Genomic DNA, 12,190 nt, shown 5'->3' on the forward strand with positions numbered 1-12,190 from the left:
CCCAAACATTAACTCGTAGGGTGAAAATCCTGTAGTTTCATTCCGAGTACAACTGTGCGCATGTACAAGGGGTTTTACGAAGTCTCTCCAGTGATTTTTATCTTTTTCTTCAAGGGTTCCAAGCATACTGAGAAGGGTTCTATTAAATCTCTCAACCAGGTTGCCACGTGGGTGATAAGGTGTTGTTCTCACTTTGTCAGCTCCAATGAGGGCACATAACTCACGAATGGTGTGGGATTCAAAATCCCTTCCTTGATCACTGAGGAGGCGACTTGGGAGCCCATAGTAAACAATGAAATTTTCCCAGAGTGCCTTTGCGATGGTCTTAGCTTTCTGATCCTTCGTTGGTATTGCCACAGCAAATTTAGTAAAGTGATTGGTAATGACTAATATATTCCTGATGTCACGATTGTCAGGCTCGAGAGACAAATAATCCATACACACTAATTCGAGAGGAAACGTAGTCTGTATAGATTCCATGGGAGCTGCTTGAGGATTTGCTTTTCTCCTGAAACATCGTTCACAGGTACGACATCTATCCTCAATATCCCTTGCCATCTTCGGCCAAAAGAATCTGGCATGAGCTAGGTCAAGTGCACACTCATAGCCAAGGCGACCTACTTTATCATGAACACCCTTCAATGCTTTTTCTCTAGTATGTTTAGACAGGACTATCTGGTGAAGCACAGCCCCATGGGTAGCCCACTTCCGGTATAACACTCCATCTTGTAATTCAAGCCGGTTCCACTCTCTCAGGAGCAGCTTCACTTCAAGGGGTTCAAGATTGGTCTGTCTGAAATTAGGTTTCTGACCTAATTCCACAAAAGAAATTACTCTTCTCAAAGATGAATCCTCTCTCTGAGCTTGGTACCAGTCGGCCCGGGTCATTCCAGGAATAGTCTCATAACCTTGACAGGCGAAACTCTCAGGAACGGATGAGGCATTTAAAGCTAAGGACTCTGAAAGAACAAACTCTGGTTCATCAAAAACTTCACTTGACAGCACAACTGAATGGCGGTCAGATATTGCAGACAGTGTTTCGGTAGAGATCACTTCAGTTTTCTCACTAAGTCACCATTTTAAGTCCTCAATAGCCCTCTCCTCTTCAAGGAACGCATCATCTGCCTCAGGCGGATTCTGTGGTCTCCTAGACAATCTGTCAGCATCCTTATTGACAGCTCCAGCTCTGTACTTTATATTAAATCGATATGTGGATAATTGTGCAAGCCAGCGATGTCCTTCTGCATCAAGTTTCACTGTGGTTAGCACATATGTCAGAGGATTATTGTCAGTGAGTACTGTAAATTCGGTGCCATAAAGATAGTCACTGAATTTCTCACGGAAAGCCCATTTCAGTGCTAGATATTCTAATTTATGGGTAGGGTAGTTTCTTTCACTTTTTGAAAGTCCCCTACTGGCGTAGGCTATCACGCGAAGCTTGCCTTCCTGCTCCTGATAGAGAGCTGCGCCTAACCCTTCTCTACAGGCATCCGTATGCAAGACATAGGGAAGTTGTGGTTTGGCAAAGGCAAGGATTGGTGCAGATGTCAGTTTGTCTATCAAAGTCTTGAATGCACTTTCACACTCAACTGTCCACTCTTCGCTAATGGGACCATTAGGATTTGCAGGAGTGTTTGGTTTCTCTCTTTTATAGATCCTCCCCCTTTTCCTTGGACGACTATACCCTGCAGTAAGACAATTTAGTGGCTTGGCTATTTTAGAGTAACCTTCGACAAAACGCCGATAATACCCAGCAAAGCCTAGAAAACATTTTAGCTCTAGCCTATTTGAGGGACGAGGCCAATCTTTCAGAGCTGAAATCTTTTCTGGATCTGTGTGAACTCCAGCAGCATCGACAACATGTCCCAAATACTGCACAGAGGACTTAAAGAATTGGCATTTATCTGGAGACAACTTCAACCCGAACTCTTTTAAAAGATTCAACACTTTCATCAGCCGGGCTTCATGTTCCTCAAGTGTTTTGGAAAAGACAATGAGGTCATCCAGAAAAACAAGAACCTCATTCAGATGCAAGTCTACTACACACTTCTCCATAAGCCTCTGGAAGGTGCTAGGTGCATTTGTTACACCCTGAGGCAACCGGTTAAATTCAAAGAAGCCAAGAGGACAAACAAAAGCTGTTTTGTGTTTATCTTCTTCGGCTACTTCAACTTGATAGTATCCGGATTTAAGGTCCATGACAGAGAACCATTTAGCACCACTAAGTGCTGAGAAAGTCTCCTCTATATTGGGAAGGGCATATGCATTTTTTATTGTGCACATATTAAGCTTCCGGTAATCAACACAAAGTCGTATTTGTCCATTTTTCTTGCGGACCAACACAATTGGTGATGCGAAAGGGCTTTCAGACTCTCTTATTATTTCAGCATCTAGTAGCTCTCTAAGGTGCTGCCTAACGGCTTCTCTGTCACTTGGATGTATCGGTCTTGGCCGTTCCTTAAAAGGTGTCTCGTCTTGTAGTCTGATATGGTGTTTCACCGCAGTAGTATGACATTATGATAAGTCATCAACAGCAAAAACCTCTGGTAAGGAATTCAGTTTATGAGAGATGCGCTTCTTCCACTCTTCAGGAATTGGCGAGTCAGCAAGATGGAACACCAACTTCCCAGAGGACACATGGTTAGAGCAAGACAGTACCTCAGGCTTCAAAGGAAGAACATGAGCAGCTGCCATATTTGCAATCACACGCTTGGGATGAAGACTAACATCATGTTCAGTCATGTTCTTTAACCCCTTTACTTGCAAACATCGCCGACGGCCCCAGTTTATTATTGTTTCACTTTCACAGCACGTTACACCTCACTCTCTTACTTGATCTGGACAAACTGTGCATCAATTGAAAGTTTAAAGACTCTAGCTTCGATATTTGACCAATATTTTGATAAAACATTGTTGCAGTCACAGTTATTTAGTAATTCATGTCAGGAGTGCAAAATAATAAATCTGTATTGTGCCACATTTTGAATAGAAATTCACCACTCATTCATATTCAGTCATGTCTTCAGGAGTTTATTTGTGTTCACATAGACTAACTGAACAGCGTCTATAAGGATTTATAGACCAAAGATGCATATCTGCGGAGATATATGGATATATTTACTGATGTTTACTCCATATTTCTTCAGACAGAATCGTCATTTCTATTCATTTTCCACTGATTTACGCGATCTGACGATAAATAGCCTCTCCCAGTGCCGTCTCTGTGTGTTTGCTTCTGTGTACTCGAGCTGTGACCCAGTCAGACTCTGATTGGACCTTCGGCTTGTCAATCTGACAGTCCCAAAACCAATCACATGGTTCGTGAACAGTTCCTGGTTCATATCTGCTCACAACAAAACTGAAACACCTCTGTACACACGAAATATCCGAATAATAAACCCGCGATTACGATAGAAAAGCTTGGTATGAGATTTTCTTGAGATCTGGGGCATTTTATAAAATAAAAAAAATATATATACATCGGAAAATGCTAACTTGTGCAGTGATGAAAAATGCTACAAATAGCATATTTTTACAATAGTAAACGACTAAATTCCACCCGTGATCGCAAAAGGATGTTATTACAAACACTCGATCGGGGTTCAAAGTGAGTTTTGAGTAAAAGTGTATTAATAATTTAATAAATTGTCTGATGTAGCTTGATGCTAACGTTAGCTCTAATGCTACTAATAGCAGATGAATTTCTTCTTCATAATGCATTTCTGTCACAATAATTCACGTAAGGTCGTGAGAAAATGTTTTGTTGTATTTTTATAGTAAGACTTTTGATAAATAAGGGCTAAATGCATACAGAGACTGAAGTGAGATCGCTGCTTTGTTGCTTTGTAAACATTGAAATTCCACAAAAAAAGGCTGATAAAGGTGGAATAAAAACAAAAGAATAATAATAAAAGAATAATGCAGATAAGTGTCATACCTGGCAGAGGTGTGAAAGACTCGTTTGGTGAGAACAATAGAACAATGTATCTGGGAGTTGTCACAGACAAAAACACAGTCAGAGCACATATGAGTGTTTACATGTGAGATCTTACAGAGATGACAAGTGCCATAAATCAATCTGATTAGCCTTCTCTAAAAACACACGACATGGCCTTAGAAAATATTTCATAAAATTCACAGTTTTACAGATGAGATTATGAAATTTCTAATGAAGTTTTGAAAGACTTGTGGCTTTAGCTACACTGTATTTCTAAACTCATCTTACATCAACATTTTTTTAAATACATTTAAAAAATGTTTTTAATATTTTTATTTTTGTTTATATGTTTGAGCTTATATATCTCTATTATCATAACACAGTGATTCTGATTCCTGAACAGTAAACTTTGAAGTGTCAGCTTTGTGAAAAAATGTTGATTATGTATCTAGTCAGAAAGAATCATGAGCAGAAACCTTTTTATTTCTGTCTCCATGCCAAAAAAGGGGGGTGACTAGTAAGGGGTTAAAATGACAGGTATCTTAGAACAATCCCGGTATGGGACATTCACTACAGCATTTTCAACAAATAGCCCACCAGACAAGGGGAAAGTCTCAGGTTGCTCTAAAACAAACAAAGCTTTTGAAATGCTTTTCTTAATCCTCACTTGACCAGGGACACAGATTTTCTGTTTGGCAGGGATAGTAATGTGTTTTTTTCCCAGTACTCTGACTTGAAATGGTTGCATCCCACTTTCATAATTCTGAGCAACATGCTGAAAAAGCAAAGCATAGTCACTGCTGGCCTCAGGATTTTGGAAGAACTTGGACCCTTTTCTCTCTAAACCCTGCTGATACAGGCAGTCAAGAACATTTGTTCCAATCAGCAGTGGGACTCTACTGCTGAAGTGACAATCTGGAACAACAAGTACAAGAGAAGTAAGTTCTACCCCTGCACCTATGACAGTACAAGGGAAAGTTATGACAACTTGGATGTAGCCAAGATATGGAACATGCTGCCCACCAGCACCCTCAACCTCAAACAAAGCATGAATTGGTTGAATTGGAGGGGAAGAAAAATGGGCCAAATAAAATGTCTCTGACACAGTTGTGACTTGGGACCCTGTGTCTTAAAAAGACTCGCACTTAATGTCTTCTACAAACACAGAAGCGATGCAACATTGACCAATAAGACCTTGTGGCAAGAACTCATTTTTAAAGCCCTGAATTCCTTGGTTTTCTCTAGCATAATTGCCAGCTTCATGGACCATCAATGCGGGACGAATATAAGGGCTGGCAGCTCCTGGGTGTCCCACAGCAGGAGCTGCTACAGGTTTAAATAAAACTGAGATGGTTCATGCAATTTCCTATACTTCTCCTGTCTTTCCCTTAGCTGCAAATTCTCTTTGCGAACAAGCTCAGGGTTGGGTTCCTTACTGCAGCGGCTTGCAATGTGTCCATCCTCTCCACACTTAAAGCAGAACCGGGGCCTTGGCACATTTGTAGAGTCAGATGTCACGTTGGAGCTAGCCACAAGACAGTCACTGTTAACGGTGTCCTCCTTGGGATTTTTCACACAATTAATGTCACACTCTCTTGTCTCTCCTTTCTTTGACAGATAGGCAACTTGTTTCTTCAGTGCAGCTATTTCTCCTTTAAGTTTCTGAGTTTCATCCTGTGGACACTTCTTTGAGGGCTCAGACTGGGGTTCTACATTGACAGGTAGGCCATACACTGAGTGAGCATGTGCAGCCGCTTTTGTGCCACCAAGGTGTTTCTTCATTCGATCTAACTTTGCTGCCCTTTTACCTTCCTCCATCCTCACAGAGAGCAGGAGCTCAGAGAAAGGTGGTGGGTGGTCTTTAAGATGTTCAAGCTGGAGTCCTATTATCATGGTCTGGTCCCAGCACACTCGACAAAACTGGCGAAGCAAATGTGAGTCAGCCGCACTTGCTCCCCCTCTAGATATTGCTCTGGTTAGAAGAGTATGCAGTCTTTGCAGGTATGCTGAAGATTTTTCTCCAGCATTTTGATTTAAGTTAAGAAAAGATGCAAAGAGCTCCTCTCCATCTTCTACCTCACCAAAAGCAGAGTCAATCTGGTTAAGGTATGAACTAGGTGAAGATACAACACCTAAAGGCTTGACAATGTCAGCTGCTGGGCTAAGCAGACTTTCTAAGATTATCCTCACTTTCTGAGAATCTGATGAAAAAGGGTCAGAGAGTAGAAGATCAACATGAGTACGCCAAGTCTCGTAATCAGCCTCCCCATTTGGCTTGGGGATTCTGCCGGAGAACGTGCAGATCCGGCTCTGCCTCAAGGGTAAGTGTGCAGACTCATTAAGGATATAATAATGTTCCACAACCACCTTTTGAATCTGAGGAGGGTTGAGCATGCTTTCGTCTATGTGCACAGGGCTCTGTTGTACATATGAGGGAGAAAAGTTTGAAACTGTAGTTTGAGCTGCAATTGACTCAGCAGGGTTGAGTTCAACATTGGTTCTTCCTAGAACATGTGGGTAAGGACTGTGAACAGTAGTATGTGGACCTGCCTCAGCAGCTTGCAAGTCACTTGAATGAAGCTGGACACTCTGAAGCTCTTTCTGTAGAGCAAGTAAGAATGCTGCTCTGCCACTTCCAGGGATAGTGTTCAGTTCATCTAAATATCTTTGTGCTAATTCCCTCCCTAATCTCTCTTGGCTCAGATCACGAACTGTTCTCACATGCCATATTACATAAGGGTCTTTTGGGCTTGGCAGGTTTCCTAAACTATCAGGGTCAATCTTCAAAACTGAACTCTCAGATGAATACTGAATTAGAATTCTACCTTCCTGCTGCTCTGGCTCATCTGGGACTCTGACTACTTTTGTAATTTCCCCATGTACTTTAAAAACTCTGTGATGTCCTCAATGCTACAAGTTTTTTCTACCCCTGTAACATACAAACAGTTTTGTCCGTGTGCATCAAAACGATTACAAAGATCCATATTTTGTCTTGGGCATATAATCAAGCTCAAAATTGATATGAAAAAGGAAAGAAAAAAATTATATCACACTCTCAAAATATTGAGTGAAAATCTAAATCACACAAAAAATACATTTACTGAGGTAGTTAACACTACGAGTAAAGTTTAACCCAAGCTCCTGGCTGCTGGCTCGCCACTTAATTTATGTAACCCCCTAAAACTCAGGGGGGTACTTCAGGGATTTATGATCTAATTGAAAATATCAGTTTTCTAAGTTCGTTCTAGGAGCAGATGAGTTGATAGAGTACGACGAGATGATGAAAAGAATTTGTTCCAGAGGAATCCACTCAGATGATTCAGGTCCAATTGTATCACCGAACAACAGTCCAATAGGGAAAAAAAACAGTCTGCACAAATGTACATTTCAAATTGATTACATCAACAATATCAGAACACATAGATAATTCCTAGTAAGAGAGATCACGTTTTTTCTCATATAATCATTTTCCTACACCTATGAAATAAAGGTTATGAAGCAAACCTGCTTTGAATCTTTATTTTCCAATTTGAGAGCTTACAATACACTTTTACCTAAATCGGTTTAAGAGTTACAGGTGTATTCATTCGCAAATTCACTCAACATGTGAAAAAAACGCAAGCATTGCACACCTCGTGCTCTCCTTGATTAGCAAAACTAGCATTATGGTGCTATGCTTAGGTGCTCTAATCTGAATTTAATTGGAGAAAATTATTGGTCATCCAATCTTTTACATTTTTAACAAACTCTGTTAGCTTAGATAATTTAGAGGTTTAATCTGGTCTCGTTGAGATATATAGCTGAGTATCATCAGCATAGCAGTGGAAGCTAATTCCGTATTTTCTAATAATATTACCAAGGGGCAACATGTATATTGAAAATAGAAGGGGACCTAGGACGGATCCTTGTGGCACCCCATATTTTACTGATATAGAGGTTTTTGGCTGGTGGGCATGAATCATTTCTGTAGACAGAGAGGAGCCACCCATGCATGGCCAAAAACAGCATTTAAGAAAGTGCTGAGATAAACAGCAACGCTCCAAGGCCTGGCAATGGGGAAAACCATATAATGCTTCCGAGACTTCAGACAATCAGACAAATCAGAGTCTACTTGAAGCGTACTTACAGCAACTAAAGGCAGCTGCCAGTTCATATTCATTAATAGAGTTGGTAGTCATGCTGCCCATCAGCCTGAGAAAACTGACTGGCTTTGACAAAGATATAATTCTTGTGTTAATAAGCAACCAGGACAGTTTCATAAAGTGTTTTCATATTAATGTGATAGTTCCCCCAAAATTAAAAAAAAAAAATCCTGTCATCATTTGCAGAATGATGTCATGTCATCCCAAACCGGTTTGACTTACTTTCTGCTGTGGAACATAAAATAAAAAAAACATAAAACTCTTTTTGTCCATACACTGAAATTGTTTTTCAAAATGTCTTTGTGACGAGTGGGGCGGGGCCGAGGGACATGGGAGCGAGGCCGGTGGAGTGATTGGAGATGAGCTACACCTGTTCGACCCACCGGTCTCGAGGCCCACGAAGGAGATGGAAGGATATAAAACTGGAGCAACGACAATGAAGGACGAGAGAGGACCAGGCCTGGGATTTTAGTTGTGTTTTGGTTTTATTTTGTGCGCACCAGTCGTCCGTGAGGGGCTGGTGCGCTGTTTTGTGTTTGTTTTGTAATTAAAGTTTCATTTTGATTGTCCGCCGGTTCCCGCCTCCTTCTTCCGGATAATAATAATAATAATAATTCATTACATTTATATAGCGCTTTTCTAGGCACTCAAAGCGCTTTACATAGTCTGGGGGTATCTCCTCATCCACCACCAGTGTGCAGCATCCACCTGGATGATGCGACGGCAGCCATAGTGCGCCAGAACGCCCACCACACACCAGCTTACTGGTGGAGAGGAGACAGAGTGATGAAGCCAATCAGCAGATATGGGAATTGTTAGGAGGCCATGATGGTCAGAGGCCAATGGGCGAATTTAGCCAGGATGCCGAGGTCACACCTCTACTCTTTTCGAAAGACATCCTGGGATTTTTAATGACCACAGAGAGTCAGGACCTCGGTTTAACGTCTCATCCGAAGGACGGTGCTTGTTGACAGTATAGTGTCCCCATCACTACACTGGGGCCCTGCTGGCCTCACTAGCACCTCTTCCAGCAGCAACCTAGTTTTCTCAGGAGGTCTCCCATCCAGGTACTGACCAGGCTCAGCCCTGCTTAGCTTCAGTGGGAAACCGGTCTTGGGCTCCAGGGTGATATGGCTGCTGGCCGATGAATATGAAAGGTTTTATCGTTACAGTGGTGCCCAAAACCGGAGGAGCCGTCGCCGTCCACCGGGCGGCGGAGGAGTGTCGTGCCGTCCGCCGAGGGCCGTCCAGTGCCACCGCCAGGCACCGCGGAGGAGATCGCCCAGCTGGTGGAGGGCCGAGCAGCGGTGCGTCTGGGAACCGGAATTTTTTATTTTTTTTCTCTCGTCTCTCCCCTCTCTCGTCTCTGTCGCTCCTCCTTCCATCTCCTTTTCTCTCGCCTCACCTGTCCTACCCCCAGGTTCCCGCAGGTCCCCGTGAGCGGTCCCCCCCCGGAGGGAGGGGGGGGGGAGTAGAGCGCAGTCTCGGGAGTACCCCCCGGCCTGCGAGGGGCGATGGGGGTATGTGACGAGTGGGGCGGGGCCGAGGGACATGGGAGCGAGGCCGGTGGAGTGATTGGAGATGAGCTACACCTGTTCGACCCACCGGTCTCGAGGCCCACGGAGGAGATGGAAGGATATAAAACTGGAGCGACGACAATGAAGGACGAGAGAGGACCAGGCCTGGGATTTTAGTTGTGTTTTGGTTTTATTTTGTGCGCACCAGTCGTCCGTGAGGGGCTGGTGCGCTGTTTTGTGTTTGTTTTGTAATTAAAGTTTCATTTTGATTGTCCGCCGGTTCCCGCCTCCTTCTTCCCGACGATTAGTAAGTTTAATTCATTACAGTCTTCTTTTGAGAAGCAATTTTAAGGGGGGTGATAAGCACTAGATAGGTGTTCCTAGGTCCAGCATCATCTTTTGGACACTTAAAAAGTGTGAATGGCACTGCATTATACAGTATAATAAAAAAAAAAAAAACAAATCCAATTATTTTAAGCAAAATGTTTCACCAAAGGTTTCAATGACAAGTATGATGTTAAAAAGTAGGGATGCATTGGTATAAAGCACCGTTACTGCACTCCTGTACTCGTATTCGTTCTCGTAAAAATGCCCAGATACCAAAAGCCAATACCCTCAGCGTGTGAACAGAGTGGTGTCCAGTAAAATGAAACAGTGGCAACAGAACAGCAAAGAGCAGAATTGAGTTATTAGAGATTAAGGGTATCTATTAAGTACATGTAATTAATATTATGTTAAACATTCAATTTTCAGGCCTGTAAGGATGTGTGCGAGCTGATAACCAGAGCGCGCTGAGTGGATTGAGCGCGTGGTGGCACAGATGCGTGAGCTTGTAGAGTAAATATCACAGACATCACTGGAAAATTTGTAATTCGGTCGGATATGCAAAAGCAAGTAAGCAAACTGCACAAGTTACTAAAGTTATTTGACGTTATGGAGAGAGCGAGAGAGAGAGAGATTATCAGTTATCCACACATTCATTACCACATGTCTTGACTATTGTAGTTCACTTTATTATGGAGCTAATAGCTCATCTATTGGGCATTTACAGTTTGTTCAGAACGCTGCTGCTAGGCTTTCCTCCTTGCCGGTGGCAAAAAATAAATAAAAAATTGTTAGTGTTAAAAGTTTCAGTCTTCACTCAAAAAAATGAAATGTTGGGTTTAATTAAAAATATTATGTCAAAAGGTTCCACACAATTTAAGTAATCTCAACAAACAAAAATTTAGTTCATTTTACAAAAGAAGTTTAAGTAAACTTAACTTAACAAACCTTAGTAGAGTCAACAAACAACTATTGAGTTAATTGTACATGAAAATTGTAATTAATGATGACAAATAATTTTCATAATGCCACTTCAGAAACACCACCCCCTTTAATTAGGATTTAAGGATTTAATAAGTCCATAACACTGAATCAATAAATAAGAGTGCAGCTACTCAATACAACTCAACATATAAACCATCTCTTAATTACAGTTCATCAAACAGATCACAAACATGTTTGAAACGCAATGTTGCATTTCCAACCATTTGTTTGTATGTTTTGTTCTAAAATATATCAGGACAAGTTCAGTAAATCAAACATGATTTTTTTTTATTACTCACGTACCTATCTAATGGTGCTACACTTCTGCAAGAGGGTGACAGAACAACAATTACCCATAATACACTGCAAAATCCTCAGCCAATGAGATTCAAGTCTGTATTGGTTTTATTAATCTGTTACTTTTATGCAACAATGTTATGTTGGCTGAACAAATAATTTTTAAGAAAAGCTGACTATACACACTTTTTTGTTGAATGAACTAGACTAAATTAAGTTCACATTGTTAAATTAATTTTTTTAAGTAAATCACAACATGAACGGATTAAGTAAAATTGGCAAAAGTGAAAGTACATTTTTTTGAGTGTTCATTTACAAATGTTTAGATGGCTTAGCTCCAGCCTACCTTTCTGTTTTGGTACTCCCTCATAACCCAGTTTAGGTCACTTAGGTCTGCGATCTTGGATTAGGCTACTCTATTTGTGTAGGACTAAGCTTAAACATAGAGGGGGCAGAGCCTTTGCAAGGGTTGGCCTCAAACTATGGAACAGTTTACCAGTATCAATTCGAAAGCTATCATCTCTTTCTATGTTTAAATCAAAAGTTTAAATCTTATTTTTTTATCTATGCCGTTTAACAACAAATGATTTTTACTGTGTGTATTTTACTCTGCTGTTTGAAGTTCTCTTTTTATGTATTGTTTCTAATGTACAGCACTTTGGTCAACCTTGTTTTGTGGAAAATGTTTTGTGATTACAATATTGAGCTGCTGCAGTGGAGCAGCTCTAATATGCCATTAAAATTAATAGTGAAAGTAACAAATGCTTATACAATACATTTTAATGGGTATAATTAAAGGCACGATATGTAAGATTTTTTATTCAAATGTTATATATTATGCTGTACTTACATTATCCCAAATGTTTCAAAAAATGTTTAAATTGACAACTCCCATGATTCCACTCTCAGTCACGGCTTCATTAAACTATGCCTTTGATCTTTGTTTTTTTTATCCGCCCTATAGCAGTGAAAAATACATATTGTGCCTT

At 41.1% G+C, this 12,190-nt stretch overlaps 1 protein-coding gene across 2 annotated transcripts in view; it reads left to right on the top strand.

Annotated features, from left to right (window-relative positions):
• Window positions 1–12,190, top strand: part of LOC132114230 (tenomodulin-like) — a 61,985-nt gene that overhangs the window by 33,579 nt on the left and 16,216 nt on the right. The window lies entirely within an intron of this gene.

This window comes from Carassius carassius, chromosome 33 (genome assembly GCF_963082965.1).
Source record: "Carassius carassius chromosome 33, fCarCar2.1, whole genome shotgun sequence".
Taxonomy (NCBI): domain Eukaryota; kingdom Metazoa; phylum Chordata; class Actinopteri; order Cypriniformes; family Cyprinidae; genus Carassius; species Carassius carassius.